The 21,685-nt window shown below is 41.4% G+C and overlaps 1 protein-coding gene across 3 annotated transcripts in view; it reads right to left on the minus strand.

Moving 5' to 3' along the window:
* LOC136858229 (urea transporter 1) overlaps positions 1-21,685 on the minus strand; it is a 340,258-nt gene that overhangs the window by 204,961 nt on the left and 113,612 nt on the right. The gene's annotated exons all lie outside the window — the stretch shown is intronic.

Consider the following 21,685-nt stretch of genomic DNA (forward strand, 5'->3'; position numbering starts at 1 on the left):
ATTTCTCCGTCATGTGAAGAGTAAGGTAAATTATGAACATAACGAAAGTTGTTTATAATGAAGAGACGTTTCACGTACGGTAAACGAAGTTTACAGAAAATCAATAGTATAAGAGAAAATGGAGGAAACCCATTCTGGTTTTCCTATAAACCACCCGTCTATTCGACGATTGTAAAATAATATGTATATAGAAACCTTCCCCGAGATGAGTATTCTCTAAATATGAAGTTTGGTTGAGATCTATCCAGCCGTTTCGAAGTGATGGTGGAAAAACCATTCAGGTTTTCCTATAAACCCCCGTCTATTGAAAGATTTTAAAATGATATGCATATCGAAACCTTCCCCGGGATGAGTATACTCTAAATATGAAGTTTGGTTGAGATCTATCCAGCCGTTTCGAAGTGACGGTGGAAAAACCATTCTGGTTTTCCTATAAACCCCCGGTCTATTCAAAGATTTTAAAATAATATGCATATCGAAACCTTCCCCGAGATGAGTATACTCTAGATATGAAGTTTAGTTGAGATCTATCCAGCCGTTTCAACGTGATGGTGGAAAAACCATTCTGGTTTTCCTATAAACCCCCCGAGTATTGAAAGATTTTAAAATGATATGCATATCGAAACCATCCCCGGGATGAGTTTACTCTAAATATGAAGTTTGGTTGAGATCTATCCAGCCGTTTCGACGTGATGGTGGAACAGACAAACAAACAAACAGACAGACAAACAGACAAACAGACAAACAGACAAACAAACAGACACGAAACGTAAAAACCACCGATTCGGTCTTGAGTTGACCTAAAACGGATAAATATCTGAAAAATTGGCAAAACAAAAGAAATTACAGACAGCGGACCCCCTACAATTTTATTTATATAGATTTAGGGGCGGGCTCAATGGCCGGTTAGTCTGCAGCCCCTGAAACTTGGCAACTTTTCCGACTTTGTGTTGTTGCGTGTAGCCGTTTCGTGCAAGACGATGAAAGTTTCTATAGCAATTCAAGGTAGACATCTTATTCTACTGCGGAGTATGTATCCGAAACACTCGGTACGTACGATTTACGGTATTACTTTTGAACCTGGATCTGTTATCCGTAAGTACTCGTTTCACAAGATATTTCAGTTTTCTGGAAACAATTCTGTTCTCTCTTAAAATTTTCATAGCCCTGGGTGGTCATCGGGAGGTTGTCTGGGACAACCCATCTGAAGTTTTTCATTGCTGATAGTTTTAGATCTCTACTGGTACAAGTTCTTCTTTATCTACAACTTCTCTGCTATAGTTCCTCCCTTTTTAATATACAGTACATCCCACCTTTATAAAATCGTAAGAGAATTGGGTACTCCTTATTTTTAATTTAGGGGCTCAATGGCCGAGGCGGTGAAATAGTGCTCGGTTCACCCGGAAGGACGTGAGTTCTATTGTCCGTCAGGAAGAAGAAATTTTTTTAAACGAGATTTTCACTTTCAGAGGCGCACGTGACCTTGCGGTTCACTCAGACGGCACCAGAATGAGTTCCAGGTTAATTCTTGGTGGCAAAGGAGGCCGGGCGTAGAGCTAACGGCTTCACCCCACCCAGTGCCGAGGTTACTTACTTTTAATTTAATTTAATTACTTCCCACTTTATGGGTTATCATTACGAAGAAGCATATCATACCAAATAGGTTAATTAAAGAACACGATTCTTGTTGGCCGTACTTACAGACATGATATAGGACTTTGGGCTTATGCCGTGTCAAGAAAATAAGGTGAATGAGTTTAGAAGCCTTTCTCGTGGACAGTCGAGATTTCCTTCTGATGACGCAGAGCAAAGTTTTCTGCAAAACGTAAAGAATTTCACCTTATTTTCTTGACACGGCATAAGCCCAAAAGCCCATATCATGTCTACAACACGATTCTTGTTACAGAAAATATTTACAGTGCGGTTTAAGTAGTCTTCTTATGCAGGGTATGCATTTGATTTCTCAAAGTGTAAATGAACCCCTTCATCGCGAAAACACCTACGTCCTGAACAACTTATTCATTTATACTGAACCTGGCACGAATTAATTAGAAAATTGTTCCCCTACAGCCCACTAGAAGCCCTATAACGGCAACGCCCTTGAGATTGTACATGCTCTTGAAATAATTCGCCATGGACTCAAGAATCTACTTTCTTGGTCATCTAGTAACGGCTGATTTTTATGTCTTCAATTGAACTGTGGGATCAGTTATGAAGCCTGATCTCGTTTTCTTGTCGATTGCCAGGATGTCAACTCTACGAGTACTTTTCTTCGTTGCAATACATTGGACTACTTTATAGACCTCGCAGATTTTGATGGCCAGGGCTGACGCTGTGTGGCTCTTTATCAGAGAACGCCTTATGTTCCTCAGGTGATCCCCATACTTTCAGTAGACAAGAACACGTACAAGAGTATCGATCTCGTTACGGTGCCTTAAACGGGTGTTGTCCTGACACCTTCTACGGAGAGCCTTCACAGGGGTTACATTCCCATGATTCAGAACTGTAAAGTCTTTGTGTTAAGTCGAGCCTTCCTGGACATTCGTCATGAAAGAAATCAATGTCTTCGGCGTGAGTTCTTAGCTGTCACCACTTCCCGTATTCTTCTGCTTGCAACAAGCTTTTCACATCCTTAGCATCTCTCGAGGTGTAGGCTGATTACATATGCCCGGCTCAGAGAAACGATCTCTCCCTCAGCACAAGGTATAGGACTCCATTTAAGTACGACAGTCATTGTTCAACCTACATCCATTAAACTGCTGATGTTGATGAAGGATTCTCACTGTACTCTACAGAATCCTTGTCCTTTACAGTTTTTGGATGTTTACATTATAGAATTTGAAGTGTCAACTAGAAGTTGTAGAATATCCCTCCCTACATGTATATCTTATAATTTTTTCAAGGTTTATAATGAAACATTTACGAATTTTCAGTTTATTGATGTTCTGGTAAATGAAATCTCTGTAATTATAAGACTAACTGATTTATGACAGTGAATTTTTGTTCTGCTTTCATTAGAGTGCTTCAGGTGAATAAATAAAATTTCTCGCGTTTTTAATGGGGTCGGTTGAGCACCCAAGGTCTTGAGTAGAATCTTGGACCGACTGCTCTTCCTGATCCAGGAATCTCGGATTGGGAGTCACATGTTAATAAAAATAAACGTTAATAAATCATCAACTAGGCCACGGCTTTTCATATTGATGGAAATGTATGCTTTCTGATGAGAGAGGATTCTTGGTCGGGGATGGTCTTCGCTTACTGCACAACTGCATCTCTGCTCCTTTGCTGAATGGTCAGCGCAGTGCTCTTCGGTTCAGAGGGCCCCGGGTTCGATATCCGGTCGGGTCGGAGATTTTAACCTTAAATGGTTAATTCCCTTGGCTCGGAGATTAGGTGTTTGTGCTGTCCCCAAGATCCCTGCAACTCACACACCATACACAACACCAAGATCCACCACAATAACGCGCAGTTACCTACACACGGCAAATGCCACCCACTTTCATCGGAGGATCTGCCTTACAAAGGCTGCACCCGGCTAGAAATAGCCATACGAAATTATTATTACTGCATCTCTAGCTCCAAATTTTGCAGATTATCTTGGTTCTGAGGGAGAGAAGAAAGATCAATTAGGTAATGGTGATCGTTGTTTTGTTCCTTCCATCGCTCCAGGTTTCACAAGTAAGGAGCCTCTAGAGGAGTTCACCATACGAATGAGGTGATACACTTGAAAGAAGACCATTCACACCATTGAGTGTGTTCAGTCACCAATTTCTGACAAATGCACAACGTTATCCATCATACTTCAGATCTGAACCCAGTATAACAAGTATGGGTGGCATCGAAACGTCACATGAATAAACATTACTAGGGCCCGGATGTTTATGACCTAAAAATGTTAGAATAAACAAGCATTTATGACCTAAAATGTATTTAAAATATGACAATAAATATGACTTAAAAATATTTTACTCCTTTTTAGAAATCTTCAAAATCGTGCTGCTGTTTAAATTTATACTCTGTATTAAAAATATACTTTTAAAATTTAGAACATTCAATAATCATAAGTAAGTAAAAATAGTAATTTTATTGTGTATTCACCATGTAAGGGTGCGGATGAGGATGAAGTTGACAAGTTTTATGAAGCATTGAGTGACATCGTGCTCAGGGTCAACAGCAAGGATAGTATAGTGCTAATGGGCGATTACAATGCGAGAGTTGGGAATAGAACTGAAGGATACGAAAGGGTGATTGGTAAATGTGGGGAAGATATGGAAGCTAATGGGAATGGGAAGCGTTTGCTGGACTTCTGTGCTAGTATGGGTTTAGCTGTTACGAATACATTCTTCAAGCATAAGGCTATTCACCGCTACACATGGGAGGCTAGGGGTACCAGATACATAATAGACTATATCTTAACAGACTTTGAATTCAGAAAATCTGTTAGGAATGTACGAGTTTTCCGCGGATTTTTCGATGATATAGACCACTATCTGATCTGTAGTGAACTAAATATCTCTAGGCCTAGGGTAGAGAAAGTGAAATCTGTCTGCAAACGAATAAGGGTAGAAAATCTCCAGGACGAGAACATTAGACAGAAGTACATGGATATGATTAGTGAGAAGTTTCGAACAGTAGACAGTAAGCAGGTTCAGGATATAGAAAGTGAATGGGTGGCATACAGGGATGCTGTAGTAGAAACAGCAAGGGAATGCCTAGGAACAACTGTGTGTAAAGATGGGAAAAGGCGAACATCTTGGTGGAATGATGAAGTGAGAGCAGCTTGTAAACGTAAAAAGAAGGCTTATCAGAAATGGCTCCAAACAAGGGCCGAGGCAGACAGGGAGTTGTACGTAGATGAAAGAAACAGAGCGAAACAAATAGTTGTTGAATCCAAAAAGAAGTCCTGGGAAGATTTTGGTAACAACCTGGAAAGGCTAGGTCAAGCATCAGGGAAACCTTTCTGGACAGTAATAAAGAATCTTAGGAAGGGAGGGAAAAAGGAAATGAACAGTGTTTTGAGTAATTCAGGTGAACTCATAATAGATCCCAGGGAATCACTGGAGAGCTGGAGGGAATATTTTGAACATCTTCTCAATGTAAAAGAAAATCATCATGGTGGTGTTGTGAACAGCCAAGCTCATGGGGAGGAGGAAAATGATGTTGGTGAAATTATGCTTGAGGAAGTGGAAAGGATGGTAAATAAACTCCATTGTCATAAAGCAGCAGGAATAGATGAAATTAGACCTGAAATGGTGAAGTATAGTGGGAAGGCAGGGATGAAATGGCTTCATAGAGTAGTAAAATTAGCATGGAGTGTTGGTAAGGTACCTTCAGATTGGGCAAAAGCAGTAATTGCACCTATCTATAAGCAAGGGAACAGGAAGGATTGCAACAACTATCGAGGTATCTCATTGATTAGTACACCAGGCAAAGTATTCACTGGCATCTTGGAAAGGAGGGTGCGATCAGTCGTTGAGACGAAGCTGGATGAAAACCAGTGTGGTTTTAGACCACAGAGAGGCTGTCAGGATCAGATTTTCAGTATGCGCCAGGTAATTGAAAAATGCTACGAGAGGAATAGGCAGTTGTGTTTATGTTTCGTAGATCTAGAAAAAGCATATGACAGGGTACCGAGGGAAAAGATGTTCGCCATACTGGGGAACTATGGAATTAAAGGCAGATTATTAAAATCAATCAAAGGCATTTATATTGACAATTGGGCTTCAGTGAGAATTGATGGTAGAATGAGTTCTTGGTTCAGGATACTTACAGGGGTTAGACAAGGCTGTAATCTTTCACCTTTGCTCTTTGTAGTTTACATGGATCATCTGCTGAAAGGAATAAAATGGCAGGGAGGGATTCAGTTAGGTGGAAATGTAGTAAGCAGTCTGGCCTATGCTGACGATTTGGTCTTAATGGCAGATTGTGCCGAAAGCCTACAGTCTAATATCTTGGAACTAGAAAATAGGTACAATGAGTATGGTATGAAAATTAGCCTCTCGAAGACTAAATTGATGTCAGTAGGTAAGAAATTCAACAGAATTGAATGTCAGATCGGTGATACAAAGCTAGAACAGGTCGATAATTTCAAGTATTTAGGTTGTGTGTTCTCCCAGGATGGTAATATAGTAAGTGAGATTGAATCAAGGTGTCGTAAAGCTAATGCAGTGAGCTCGCAGCTGCGATCAACAGTATTCTGTAAGAAGGAAGTCAGCTCCCAGACGAAACTATCTTTACATCGGTCTGTTTTCAGACCAACTTTGCTTTACGGGAGCGAAAGCTGGGTGGACTCAGGATACCTTATTCATAAGTTAGAAGTAACAGACATGAAAGTAGCAAGAATGATTGCTGGGACAAACAGGTGGGAACAATGGCAGGATGCTACTCGGAATGAGGAGATAAAGGCTAATTTAGGAATGAACTCGATGGATGAAGCTGTACGCATAAACCGGCTTCGGTGGTGGGGTCATGTGAGGCGAATGGATGAGGATAGGTTACCTAGGAGAATAATGGACTCTGTTATGGAGGGTAAAAGAAGTAGAGGTAGACCAAGACGACGATGGTTAGACTCGGTTTCTAACGATTTAAAGATAAGAGGTATAGAACTAAATGAGGCCACAACACTAGTTGCAAATCGAGGATTGTGGAGACGTTTAGTAAATTCACAGAGGCTTGCAGACTGAACGCTGAAAGGCATAACAGTCTATAATGATAATGTATGTATGTATGTATGTATGTATGTATGTATGTATGTATGTATGTATGTATGTATGTATGTATGTATGTATGTATTATTTTACTAGCAAATGTACCCGTGCTTCGCTACGGTATTCTACATTATATACGGATATCGAGGTAAATTACGAAACATGCAGTAAATAAGATTGTCTTAAAATTGCATGTCTCTTAGCGTTATCCGAGAAACAGCATGGGGAGGTCCATATACGTTGTTTCCAATGTAAAGCGTGGGTTGCGGAGTTGTGATGATAACGGCAAGCTCACTTACCTACTTCCAGTCACATATTAGATGGGTACATTTGTTTATAATGGCGGGCACCCTTGCCTACAGCCAAACGCAATCGGGTAGGGAAGTTTTGAACAAAATTGCATGCTCCCTTGACTTCTACAAGTCAAATCGAGAAGTGCATTATTCACTGCAATGGTAGGCCCTCCTTACTAATGCCAGTTACACAGGAGTTGGAGAAGTCAAAGTCGATGTGGGGAGTGCTGATTACAATAGCAGATATACCCTTTCTCGATCACTACAGATCGACATCAATGAATGTAGATCGACATACGGAAGTATATGCATGTTTACAATATTGCAGACCTTCATTTACAGATTAACTGTTGCTAAACGGTACGTCATATCGACAAAAGGATTATACCATAAGACGCCGTATTTAGCGGTCTAAATGGCTGGTCCTATGATATTTTCTCTCATCTCATCTATTCATGGGTCAGATTGAGTTAGAAACCTTCAATGGTGTGAAACTGGGTAAGATTATCTCACATTGCATTACTTTTCGGATAATTATGACAGCTACAAACATAGCCTTTGCCTTACGTATGGCTGCAGGGTAGGCCAATGTTCGTGTAGAATTTGATGATTCTCTTTCCTACAAGTGATTCAAAGTACGAATTATGCGTGTATAATGTCCAAATTTACTTAAAATCGAGAAATAGAGACAAATGTAACGTATAAGGGATACAGATACGACAAATGTCATAAAACCAAGGTTGTAGATCACTCCAAATTGAACTGAGATTGTTCCATCCGTTAAGTGATAGGATTTCCCGTTTAGCCATTAAATACCTTGAAACGAAGGTCTGCACCGTCATTAACATTGCCTCAATATTTCGATTTTCTTCGGGGATAAAAAGTGAAAAATTTAAAAACATAATTTTGCCTAATTTCAGTTTTCTAGCTCGTCTGACAGATTGTACCGCAATCTTGATTTTGGCCAAGGGGGTAAAATTTAGGACTGTCAGGAAACTATAGCTAAAAAATATGCAGATGGTCCTCATTATTACCCCTTAAACTGATAGCTGAACGAAAATTTCGCCAAAATAGTCAATGCGCAGACACACGGTCTAGTCTTTCAAGGTGTTCTAGTTTTTATGAACATGAATGGATTAGTATTTCTTGTAATATTTTCTTTCTATGGATTTGCTTGTTGTACTCTTACTTTTGTTGTTGTTGTTGTTGTTGTTGTTGTGCAATTATATTTTAACTTTACTTTATTATCACTTGTGATGCTAAGCTAGTAGTAAGCTCAACCTATAGAATTGTAAGCTGTAATGTTAAGACCTGGAAATAGTTAAGATGTGTGTCAACTTTATATGATGATGCTGGATTTAGAATGTTAAACTAGTACCACTGAACATAAAGAGAACAAACGCCCAACTTCCCAAGTAAGGCTTTATACATTTTTGTTATTGAAGACAGTAACACACATGTTTATGTGCATAACCATCTTATAATTTCCTAGCAAATAAAAATACTACCATAAGTATAATTTTAAAAGACTTACTGATATACTTCTATAGCATAATGTTATCAAGGGATTACAGCTTACTAGTGAGTGGATAATAGAACTTAACATTTATAACTTATTCATTGCACAGGCTTGATGCTCTGTTTAGTGATCATCTTCTTCACTTTCAGAATCGAAATTTGTAGGTTCTGGAGCTCTATCAATAATCTTGCAGTCTCGGAGCGAACTGTATCAAGCATGATACATTTTTGGAATAATATTCTTTCGACAAAGTAATAACACGTCATTTTTCTTTTCTTTACAGTTGGGAAGCTATCCCTTGTAAAATTTCTGCAAAGTGCATCCTTATTGTTTCCTGATATTTTTACCCACATCCAGTTCTTGATTACCCCCATAATAATAATAATAATAATAATAATAATAATAATAATAATAATAATAATAATAATAATAATAATAATAATAATTTACCGGAAGTACACCTACGCCGGTCGGTTAAATTACGTGCCTTCTATAAGGCCATCTATACAATCTAACTTGAACTGATGCATTAAAAGATATTTTGGGTTTCAACTGTTAGATATCTCTACCATAGGTTTAATTGCTCCATCTAGCGGGGAAAACCATTATTATTTCATAAAGTAATTTGTATTTTGAGGTTTGTTAACCTGGTTCCTAGAATTGTTTTTGAATGTATCAAAGTTGTCAACACTTCAGTTGGTTCCTTCTTTAATAGTAATCGACCTACCAGAAAGTTGTAAATATTTTCTCTAGCCAATTAAAATTCGGGCTGTGTACAGGAACCCAGCCTATAAGTAAAGAGTTCTGGAAACATCCCCTCGAAAATACTATAAACGCTGAGCGCTTTAGGGCCGTATTGTCTTGATTGCTCCAGTGATTTGAGTGCGGCGTGTCCTAAGGGAGGCAGGGGCCGCGGGCGGCGTTCGGAAGGCCCAGCAACTCAAGGTAATGGCAGAATTTTCATAAACATGTGATAGCTCCTGCGGATAAGTTGAGGTGAACGTTTCAACCTCCTTTATTTCAAGTAAATTTCTACCTTTTTACATTAAGGCCATTTAGAATGGGCACTCATGCCCCCGTTTATTCGGTAATTGTTTCTGGTGTTAGTTCCAAGGAACAGTGTGTTACAAACTGTTGAGCAATAAATAAACCCACATCAGGGCAACGGTGTGTAAATACTTAAGGACAACCGACAGACTGTAAGTGCACCATAAGAAAACGGATGCCTCTACGAGGCTGGACTATGATATAATTGGAGCACAGACTCCCCTGTAGTGTACACGATTGGAGGAAATTGTGCTCTTGTAAATGTTGTACCTGCCAAGAGCAACCCAGCTCTTTTCTGTGTAAATTAGCATTTGTAATTCTCTCAAGTTTGGTACCTGATATTTGGACTTTTAAGTCCTTGTTATTGCTAGAGATGACAAGCTCATTGATGTTTTTATTCATTCAGATTCTCTATTTATCAATTTTATAGAGAAAAAAGGAAAGAAATACAATTTCAAAATTTGTTGTGTTAAGTTATGCTCTAGTAGTTAATTCCTTGTCCTCCCATTCAAACAGGACGCTCCCTAATCCTACGTGATCCGTGATATTTCCTTGACAACTGGTAGCAGAGCGTGGTTGAATGATCCTGGACAAAGTCTCTTTGGGCGGCTTTCTCTAAGATTTGGATTTGAACACTAGAAATGTTTCGGTCTTCCGACTTTTCAAAATTATCAACATTTCTTTCACTATGTCTGGCACTAGAGGGGTTCTATTGTTTGGTATTTGCGCAAGGAAGAAATCATTTATGAATTAGCTATTGGAAAGGTTCAGTCTGGTGGCACGGTTGCGACAGATGCGTCTAGACTCAAATATTCTTTAGTGTCACCTATTTGTATTCCTGTTTATGGATAGAAGAAAGTTGGTGAGGCTTTATCGACGATCACCACCAATGTTGCTGATCTTGCATCTGTTGTGTGTTTTTGAAGGAGGTGAGCCCTCCGGTAACCACCTTAAACGTGTTCAGGATAGACGCTTTCATTGTTTATAATAGAGTGCGTGATCGGTTGTCTCTTAAGCTTAGCGAAGAACATTCTAGTATGGCTAACTTCTTGTGCCAACATATTTCCGAGCTGTCCAGCAAAGTGAACAAATTGTTGTTTGGGTTTCTTAGTGGGAAGAGTGACTATGTTGTCCCATTAACTATGCATACGGAAGAGGACCCGAATAAGTCTTCTGATAGCGTGGAATCGATCAAGCAACAACAAGCTTCAGCCCCATCTGAACAGATTTCGAACCCCGTTGGATATCTACAACATCTTCCACAATTTTTTACTAGTAATGCCGCTTTCGATCCTCCTCAACCTTCGACGCCCTCTTCGGTAATATTCCCAGGCTTTAGAAGCTTACCCCATCCTTTAGCCATGTTGCTTAAAGGAATTTCTAGATCTTCTGTTAACTTCACGAACGATGTTATTGCTTTCTTGAGATTACTTGTAGAATTCCAGGACCATGCTTTGGTGTTTGCTCTGTCGCACTCACAAATTTTACAAATAATCTATCCTTACATAGTTGGTGTTCTATCAGATCATATTGTCAAGGCTATATCGAAAAGCAGTTCCATTGAAACTTTCCATGCTCACTTGTTGGCTAACTTTATCCCTGCGAGAGCCCTGTCATCTCTAATTCAAAAATATTATTTCCGAGTCCAAAGTCTAGATGAAAATCTAGCTGACTTCATACAGGATATTAAGTTCTACACTGGAGTTTTTGGTTTGTACTATTCCGAAGGTCAAATTGTGCAAAGTATCATTGAAGGAATTTCACCCTCTTATAGATCATATTTGTGTTTTGCTTCCCACCCTCAAACGTTTAGGGAACTTGAGGCCATGTCCGTGTCTGCGGAAGGGGTAAAATATACCGATACTCTGCGAGACGCTCGAGACCCACCACCTTCTTCTAGTATTTCTCGGCCACCCACTCGCCGAACTTTCACTCCCCGAAAATATAATGCGTGTGGGTCTGTGGACCATTTAGGAAATAAGTGTCCACTATTGAAAACAAGTGGATCTAAGAATGGACTTTCGTCTTCTTCAGGCTGCTTCAAATGTGGGTAATTTACTCACCTGGCTAGGAATTGTAAATTACAGAATAGAGTACCTCCTTGTTCTACCCCCAGTAACAACAGCAACTCAGTTTTACTAGAGTGTCCGGCTGAGTCCTCTCCCCTGTCCGTGTCTCCAGGCTCAGCCCAAATTAAATCTGAGGGTACTATTTCACGTAATAAGGAAGGAAGGCCGTCTAAACCTTTCGTTGAAGGTCCTAAGGAATGCCTAAAATCACCCCTGATACTCCTATATATGTACCCTTCATCAAAATTGAACCAAACAATGAACCTGTTACTACCCTCTTAGATTCAGGAAGTATTGTGTCCATCATTTCTGAAGAAAGGCATTCCATGTTGAAATACTGTTGTAAATTTCCTGAATATGTTTCTTCTTCTGTAAAATGTGTTTCGGCTAACTCCTCCCCATTAGAAATTGTAGGATTTATCCCTACGAAAATTCGTATTTCTAAATTTAGGCCTACATGGAAGTTTAAGTTATTTGTTGCTAAAAGGTTGTCATGTCCTGTAATATTAGGCGCCGATTTCATGTCTTACTCCGGTCGGGTGCTTGATCTTCGAAAGAAGTCATGCACATACAAGTTTCATAATAATGTACATATACTCATTTTGACGTGTAATTCTGCTTCATGTTCGCTTTTCTCGCCTCCTCAGTGTGAGATGGCGTTAGAACTTATGCATCTACCTGAGGGTCCGGCTAACTGCATTCGTAAATTATGTCAGTCATTTTCCGACGTGTTTTCGGAAAATCTTGGGGTGACTTAATTGAATACAAGATAGAAATTGCGGATTCGATTCCCGTAAGATTTCCTCCTTATAGGCTGTCTCCGCCTAAAATGAAGGCCCTCAAGGAAATTACAGATAAGATACTGAGTGATAATATCATTTGACCCCCCAAGTCCATGTTGAAGTACTGTTGCAAATTTTTTCAATATGTTTCTTCTTCTGTGTTTCGGATAACTCTTCCCCATTAGAAATTTTAGGATTTATCCGTGCAAAAATTCGTATTTCCAAATTTACCTGGAAGTAAAAGAATGTGGTCGCAGATGGGTTAAGCAGGACTTTCTCTAGTGATACTAATACTGTTGACTAGTTGAATACTCTTTTTCTGGTGCCAAAACCACAAGGCGGCTTCAGGCCAGTAATTGACTAGGATTGTTCCAACATCAGTACCCCTTCCCGACTGGCATTCATGTTTTTCTTGGTTTCGTAAGGCTAAGTTCTTCACCATCTGAGATCTAAACCAAGCCTATAATCAGATAGCTCTGGCGGAAGAATCGAAATATCTGACTGCTTTCGCTACTGACTGGAACCTGTATGAAAACAACCACATACTTTTCGGGATCCCTACGGGCGCAGCGGTTCTTACTATTCTGCTAGACAGGATCCTCTCTGATATTAAATTTGAATATTTTTACCATTATCTAGATGTTATTTTCTCTGAGAACTTCAAAGAACATATATCTCATCTAGAGGAATCTCTAAACCACCTTCATAAAAATGCTTTGACGGTCAAGTTGTCAAAAGTATCTTTTGCTAAACCATCTATATCCTTCTTCGGACATGTTGTGTTACCTGATGGAGTTTCGGTAGATCATTCCAGAACTGAAGCCATCCGTAATTTCAGGCCTCCCTGCGATGTTAAAGGGGTGGCTAGATTTATCGGTATGGTAATTTTCTTTATGAAATTCATCCCCAACTTCACTAATAGTGCGGCACCACTAAATCTTCTTCTCAGGAAAGGTGTCAAATTCGAATGGGGCCCTTCTCGACAGGCCGATTTCGAGGATCTTATATTAGCACTCTGCAATGTCCTGGTCTTGACCATGTCGGATTTTACAGCAAATTTATTGTACAAGCCGACGCGTCTTCATCGGCGGTCGCTGCAGTTCTTCAGGATTCTGAACTCGGAAGACGGCCCATCGCATATGCGTCTCGGACTTTGTCACCTCAAGAGGCCAAGTACTCTATATACGAGTTAGATGGATTGGCCGTTCTCTTTGCCATATAAAAATTCCGCCTTTACTTTGAGCACGTTAAATTTGAATTAGAAACTGACAATCAGGCCCTAAGCTGGTTATTAGCTAGGCCCGCTGGGCTATTAGAAATTTCAGCTTTTCAGTTTGACGTGCAACACATTCGAGGATCTGCGAATTGTGGTCGCAGATGGGTTAAGCAGGATGTTTTCTAGTGATACTAATACTGTTGACACGGAGGCAAGCCCTCCACCACCTCTTTCCACTTCTTCTAGTATAAGTGCAATTCTGAGTAATGCCGCTATTCTAGACTAGAAATTCCAACGTGAAGATCCGGTGCTGTCTCCCATTATGGAAACACTTTCTGCTGGGAAACATGTCGTCCTTATGTTTTGAGGAATGGGGCCCTATGTTGCTCCTCAAGGCATGATCAAAAAATGAAAATTGTTGTGCCAGAAGTTCTAGTACCTATGATTTTCCAATATTACTATGAGACCCAATTAAGGGGACAATTGGGCATCTTTAAAACCAGACAGAACTTAAGGGAATTGTTTATCTGGAAGAGTATGGACGACGATTTTTTTTTCAAGTTGCTTCACGTCGCATCGACACAGATAGGTCTTATTGCGACGATGGGACAGGAACGGGCTAGAAGTGGGAAGGAAGCGGCCGTGGCCTTAATTAAGGTACAGTCCCAGCATTGGCCTGGTGTGAAAATGGAAAACCACAGAAAACCATCTTCAAGGCTGCCGACAGTAGGGTTCAAACCCACTATCTCCCGAATACTGGATACTGGCCGCACTTAAGCGACTGCAGCTATCGAGCTCGGTGCGAAATTAAAGAACTGGTTAAAGCATGTAGAACTTGTTTGATTACCAAGACCACGTTTTCTACCAAAGTAGAGTTATTGTCATCACACCAAGCCTCTCACCCTATGGAGGGATTGCATATTGATTATATGGGACCTTTCCCGCAATCTAAAGGAAACGGGAATGAATTCATTCTCATGTGTGGATGGTTTCACGCGATTCTCATGGCTGTTCCCGACTAGGCTTGCCACTGCACAGACCACTATTTCTTGTCTCAATTCTATATTTGCATATTTTGGACCGTGTCAATATGTTGTTTCAGATTAACGCTAAGGCGTTCACTTCTAATTTATTTCGTAAGGTCTGTTTTGATCTATCTGTTTCGGATATCACTACGTCGGCATGTTACATACAGCCATCTCTAGTTGAACGGGTTAACTGAACTCTTCGATCAGCACTTATTGCCTTCCATCACGAAGATCTTTCTCATTGGACCAGTCCCTACATTGGTTACCATTAGCCTTTAACTCGGCCGCTTATGAGTTAACACTCCCTTGTCCAATTTCTGGTCAATCAATGAGCTATTACCAGAGAAAATAGATCCAGAGAATATCGGCGATCTATGGAGAAAGGCTAGAAATAATCTTATGGCATCTCATAAGAGAGTAAAAATCAGGTATGACCGTGGACGAAAACCCACCAATTAAAAGGTTGGGGTGGTCTAGAGAGCGGTGATAAGGGTACAGGAATCTGGAAGTCAAGTAGAGATGACATAAAAATATTAGTGTTGGACTGTAAAGGTATTGTAAAGAAAGGAATAGAATTAAGTAATTTAATAGAAAAAATACTTACCAGATATTGTAATAGGAGTTGAATCATGGCTGAAAAATGATATAATGGATGAAGAAATTTTCTCACGGAACTGGAGTGTGTATCATAGAGATAGGATAGGAATGGTCTTCCCAGTCCAAACTTTGCAAAATCATTTGTCGGTAATCACCCAGAACAAATCGAGCTGGTTTTCTTTGGACTTTTTTCCCGTTCTTGAATCAGGTAATCCTGGTGAGGGTCCCATACACTAGAACCATACTCTAGTTGGGGTCTTACCAGAGCCTTATATGCCCTCTCTTTTACATCCTTGCTACAATCCCTAAACACCCTCATAACCATGTGCAGAGATATGTACCCTTTACTCGTATTTACAATCCCATTTATGTCATTACCCCAATAAATATCACTCCTTATATTAACATCTAGGTACTTACAGTGATCCTCATAAGGAACTTTCACCCCATCAACGCAGTAATTAAAACTGAGAGGATTTTTCCTATTTGTGAAACTCATAACCTGACTATGACTATTAACCCCGTTCATCATCATACCATTGCCTGCTGATCGTCTTCTGTCTCCCAAGTCTTTCCAGTCCAAACTTTGTAACATTTTTGTTACGCTACTCATTTGTCGGTAATTATCCAGAACAAATCGAGCTGGTTTTCTTAGGATTTTTTCCAGTTCTTGAATCAAGTAATCCTGGTGAGGGTCCCATACACTAGAACCATACTCTATTTGAGGTCTTACCAGCGCCTTATATGCCCTCTCCTTTACATCCTTACTACAACCCCTAAATACCCTCATAACGCGATATGGGCCCGCCTCGTTCCGACCTAAAGTCTACATAAACTTCCTCCTTTGAGAATGTTAACATTGGAAGATGCCAGAAGTCTGGACTCAACCTCCCACTCCACCCTTCGACTGGACCGTGCTACTAGACTAGCTACAAAAACACACTAAGTCATTGGGAATGACAAGTGAGTTCTTCTCCTCGCATTAAAATTTATTAGTAACTTGGTGAGATTCATAAAAACGGCATTTACTGATTTCCATGCAACCAAATCACTTAATGAGTTATTCTAGTCTGTAGAGTGGACCTTCATTTTGACAATAAAGTCATTAAGTCAAAAAAGCCAAAATTTGACTTAGTGAGTTTCTCCAGCTATTGCGCGATTTTTATTTCCAACATAGGTTTATAATGGGCTGCCCAGCCGAGGTGCAAAGGCGTGCTTGGTTTCCTCATAAGGTCGCGGGTTTGATTCACCATCAGGAAGTTACAACCTCTTCAGAAGAGCCCTATAGCCCTGAGGTTCGCTCAGCCTACACGAAAAATAAGTACAGATTAACTCCAGGAGCGTATTCGGCCGGGCATAGAGCTAATCACACTGTCTCACTTAGTGTCAAGGTTACGGACAGTGGAGGCGCTTACCTTCCACCCCTCCAATGGCCTTTATGGCCTGTACGGAGATGGTTTTGAAATAGCTGCCTACATAACGTATGTTACGACTATATGAGCACAATTGTGAACCCCTGAGTCCATGAAATCTACACCAACAAAGGCTACCACCTGAGCCATACTGGGAGAGATACTATACAGCATAATTCTAATTTACATTATATTTTGAATGTAAAGTGTTTTCGTTATTGCTACATTTAACTATATTTTCTCACGCCTTCGTGCTTCGTGGCTGCGTTCATTGTACAGTTATTTTCAATAAGAAATCACAAAATATTGCAGTTCTGTATAAATACTAGGGTGCACATTTATGATAACAATTCTTTACTTTTTTTATGCTTAATATAAATCATTTTGAATATTACGCGTTAGGCAAGAGAGAGAAACTAATGGCTTTGTCACTTCGCTTATCCTTGGGTCTGAAGAGAATGCAGCAGTCGGGGTAAAGTTCTAATGACGCCGAATACACGTCTAGAATGCAACCTGCAAGACATCGAAGAACGAAAGAGGCTGCAGAGGTTCAGAAGGCATTGCTTGCATGTTTAATGTGCAGGAAGGTGAGAGGAGAAGGGACGAAGCGTTCCACCTGGGATCGAACCCACCAACTTGGACACAACTCTAACGCCTGGGCCACTCGGCCCGGTACACTGAGAAGAGGCCACTCGAAATTACAAAGCACCGGGGAAAATGATGGAATGGACTGAAGCAACTTGCGCGGGACAGAACTGAATACAGGAGATAGTTGGAAAGCCCGAGCCGAGAGGCAGAAGCCAGCGCTCATAATTTGGGCATAATCTTACATCCTATATCAGCTGTGGTCAGTCTTATTCGGCAACTCTATTTTTCATATCGGACGGTTCTCTCGCTAGCAACGCGTTAACCAAAACTGGCAAATATACGAGGAAGTCCCCAGACCATCCTTGTCAAGATCAATCAGTAGTGCCGATATTAAATTCACCATTGATTAGCATTTAGGGCTGTTGTCCACGAGGCAGATTTTCAATCAGTTGTTTACCTAGGATGAAATGAAATGTCATATGGCTTTTAGTGTCGGAATATCCCAGGGCGGTTTCGGCTCGCCAGGTGCAGGTCTTTCTATTTGACGCCAGTAGGCGACCTGCGCGTCGTAATGAGGATTAAATGATGATGAAGACAACACATACACCCAGCCTCCGTGCCATTGGAGTTAACCAATTAAGGTTAAAATCCCCGACCCGGCCGGGAATCGAACCGGGACCCTCTGAACCGAAGGCCAGTACGCTGACCGTTCAGCCAACGAGTTTACCTAGGATATTATTGAATGACTCTAAAGAAGTTGGAAATGTATCGAGCATCACCCGCGGAAAAATATTCCAATCCCTAATTCCTCTTCCTATAAGCGAACATTTGCCCCAGTTTGTCGTCTTGAATATAAAGGTTATCTTCATATTATGTTCCCTCCTACTTCTGAAAACTCCACTCAAGCTTGCTTTTGTCCACAATCGTTCCACGCCATCTCTTCTCCTTATTTCCAAATCTTCCCAACCCAGAAATTGTATTAATTTTTTAACTCTACTCGTTTGTCCAGAACCAGGACAAATCACGCTGATTTCCTAAGGACCTTTTCTACTTCTGTTATCAAGTAGATTAGCCCTGGTGATGGTCCCATACATTGTTTTAAGAGGAAGTGCAACTGGCAACCATCCTCTGTATAACACTAATCAGACAGACAAAATGGAACGGATCCGACACTTCGAAAAATGCAGGTATCAGCCAAAGGAAGACAAGAGCCAAGAAGGGCGGGAAAATGAAAGACGCCCTAGGCCTCGAGTGGTCTAATACCGTCGGGATCCGAAAAGAAAAAGAGTTGCCCAAGGGAGGTCGGATAGGATAGATGAAAATGAGGAGCCTGGCACAAGTAAGTGGAAGCAATGACAGGACTCAGCTACAGTCCCCGTGGTCGACAACCCACGCTCCAGAGTTAAGAGCCCTGGGGTCCTTTTAGTCGCCTCTTACGACAGGCAGAGGATACTGTGTGTGATTTTCTACAGCCCCCACCCACAGAGGGACCATATACTCGATCCATACTTGATTGGGGTATTACCAGTGACTTATAAGCCCTTTCCTTTACATCATTACTACAACCCTTAAACATCCTCATAACTATATGGAGATATCTTTATTTTATTATTTTACAATTTCCTTTAGGACGTCGCTCTGACACAGATAGGTAGGAATGGGAAGGAAGCGACCGTGGCCTCAATTAAGGTATAGCCCCAGCATTTGTCTGGTGTAAAAATTGGAAACCACGTAAAACCATATTCAGGATTGCCGACAGTGGGGTTCGAACCCACTCTCTCCTGAATGCAGGCTGACAGCTACGTGACGCAAACCACGCAGCCACTTGCTCGGTAAGAGATATTTTGCCTTTATTTACAGCCTCGTTAATATGATTACCCCAACGAAGTTACGTACAGGAGTCCCCACGAGGCACATTTACCACATACTGCGATTCTCTGAATTAAACGTAGACACCCATTCAATCACCCTTCGTTTAGACCAATAGCCCTCATTTTTGTCAATAGTCTCCCATGATCTTTCTTTCTTTCTTTCTTTCTTTCTTTCTTAATCTGTTTACCCTCCAGGGTCGGTTTTTCTCTCGGACTCAGCGAGGGACCCCACCTCAACCGCCTCAAGGACAGTGTCCTGGATCTTCAGACTCTGGGTCGGGGATACAGCTGGGGAGGATGACCAGTACCTCGTCCAGGCGGCCTCTCCTGCTATGCTGAACAGGTGCCTTGTGGGGTGATTGGAAGGGGTAGACAAGGAAGAGGGAAAGAAGCGGCCGTGGCCTTAAGTTAGGTACCATCCCGGCATTTGCCTGGAGGAGAAGTGGGAAACCTCGAGGATGGCTGAGGTGGGAATCGAACCCACCTCTACTCAGTTTACCTCCCGAGGCTGAGTGGACCCCCACTTTTCAAATTTCGTGGCAGAGCCGGGAATCGAACCCGGGCCTCCGGGGTGGGGGGTGGGGTGGCAGCTAAACACACTAACCACTACACCACAGAGGCGGACCTCCCATGATCTACCCTATCAAATTCCTTGGAGAGGTCAATAGCGATACAGTCTATTTGATTTCCCGAATCTAAGATATCTGCTATATCTTGCTGGAATCCTACAAGTTGAACTTCACAAGAATAACCTTCCCTAAATCCTGACTGCGTACATCAAACCAGTTCATAATTTCACAAGCGTGTCTAATCTAATCAGATACTTTCCCAGAGCTTACATGCAACACATGTCAAGCAGTGTCTCCTGTAATTATGCACGTTATGTTTATCACCCTACCGGGCGAGTTGGCCGTGCGCGTAGAGGCGCGCGGCTGTGAGCTTGCATCCGGGAGATAGTAGGTTCGAATCCAACTATCGGCAGCCCCTGAAGATGGTTTTCCGCGGTTTCCCATTTTCACACCAGGCAAATGTTGGGGCTGTACCTTAATTAAGGTCACGGCCACTTCCTTCCAACTCCTAGGCCTTTCCTGTCCCATCGTCGCCATGAGACCTATCTGTGTCGGTGCGACGTAAGGCCCCTAGCAAAAAAAAAAAAAAAAAAAAAAAAAAAAAAAAAAAAAAAAGTTCACTGGGGCTAAGATAGGAACTCAACATTCACATGATGTATCGCCGTCCATCGCCAAATATAACGAAGCGAGCTTTGAAAGGGATATTCTGCACTTCGGTGAGGTTGATACAGAAAAGGGAGGTATTTGCGAGCCGTGTATCTATAGAAAAGTGTCTGGGAATGCAACACATAACGATGAACAGAATCGTCTTGGTGATTTTATAAGATCTATTCGGCATATTACACCATTATTTTGTATCACTCTTGATTCGGCTTCGGTTTTAATTATTAGTTTAATTATTATATTATAAAACTACATTGTGAGTTTGAAAAATCTTGGTGGCTATTTTGCTTAGGGTCTACACTAGAACAAGAAATATTTATTGTTATTATTATTATTATTATTATTATTACCGGGTGAGTTAGCCGTGCGGTTAGCGGCACGCGGCTGTGAGCTTGCATTCGGGAGATAGTGGATTCGAATCCCACTCTCGGCAGCCCTGAAGATGGTTTTCCGTGGTTTCCCATTTTCACTCCAGGCAAATGCTGGGGCTGTACCTTAATTAAGGCCACGGCCGCTTCCTTCCAACTCCTAGGCCTTTCCTATCCCATCGTCGCCATAAGACCTATCCGTGTCGGTGCGACGTAAAACAACTAGCAAAAAAAGACCTATCTGTGTCGGTGCGACGTAAAGCCAATAGCAAAAATGGGAAACCACGGAAAACCATATTCAGGGCTGCCGACAGTGAGATTCGAACCCACTACCTCCCGGATGCAAGCTCACAGTTGCGCTCTCCTAACCGCACAGCCAACTCGCCGGGTAGTCTAAAATTCCTGTCCATCTAAAACTTTCCTGGGGTGGGTACTTTGCACCGATTTAGTCCAGTTTTACGACCGGATGCTTATTAATATGTGCATTAAAACGAACAAAATCAACCAGCCCCAAAGTTAAAATCCCCAACGCGGCCAGTAATCGAACCCGAGACCTTCTGAACCGAAGACCAGTCACATGTAGACTCCATATTCCAGGTTTTGTTACAAGTGATAGATGGCGCCAGTAAACTGATGTTCTTTCAAAAACCAAATTCTTTGAAAAAAACATTGGCAGAAAAGATAGCTAAACTGAGGGAAATTCGTCGTAATTTCTACTTCAAAAATAGATGTCACACCGGGCGAGTTGGCCGTGCGGTTAGAGGCGCGCGACTGTGAGCTTGCATCCGGGAGATAGTGTGTTCGATTCCCACTGTCGGCATCCCTGAAGATGGTTTTCCGTGGTTTCCCATTTTCACACCACGTAAATGCTGGGGCCGTACCTTAATTAAGCACACGGCCGCTTCCGCCCAACTCCTAGGCCTTTCCTATCCCGTCGTAGCCATAAGATCTCTCTG

This window comes from Anabrus simplex, chromosome 1 (assembly GCF_040414725.1).
Source record: "Anabrus simplex isolate iqAnaSimp1 chromosome 1, ASM4041472v1, whole genome shotgun sequence".
NCBI lineage: Eukaryota > Metazoa > Arthropoda > Insecta > Orthoptera > Tettigoniidae > Anabrus > Anabrus simplex.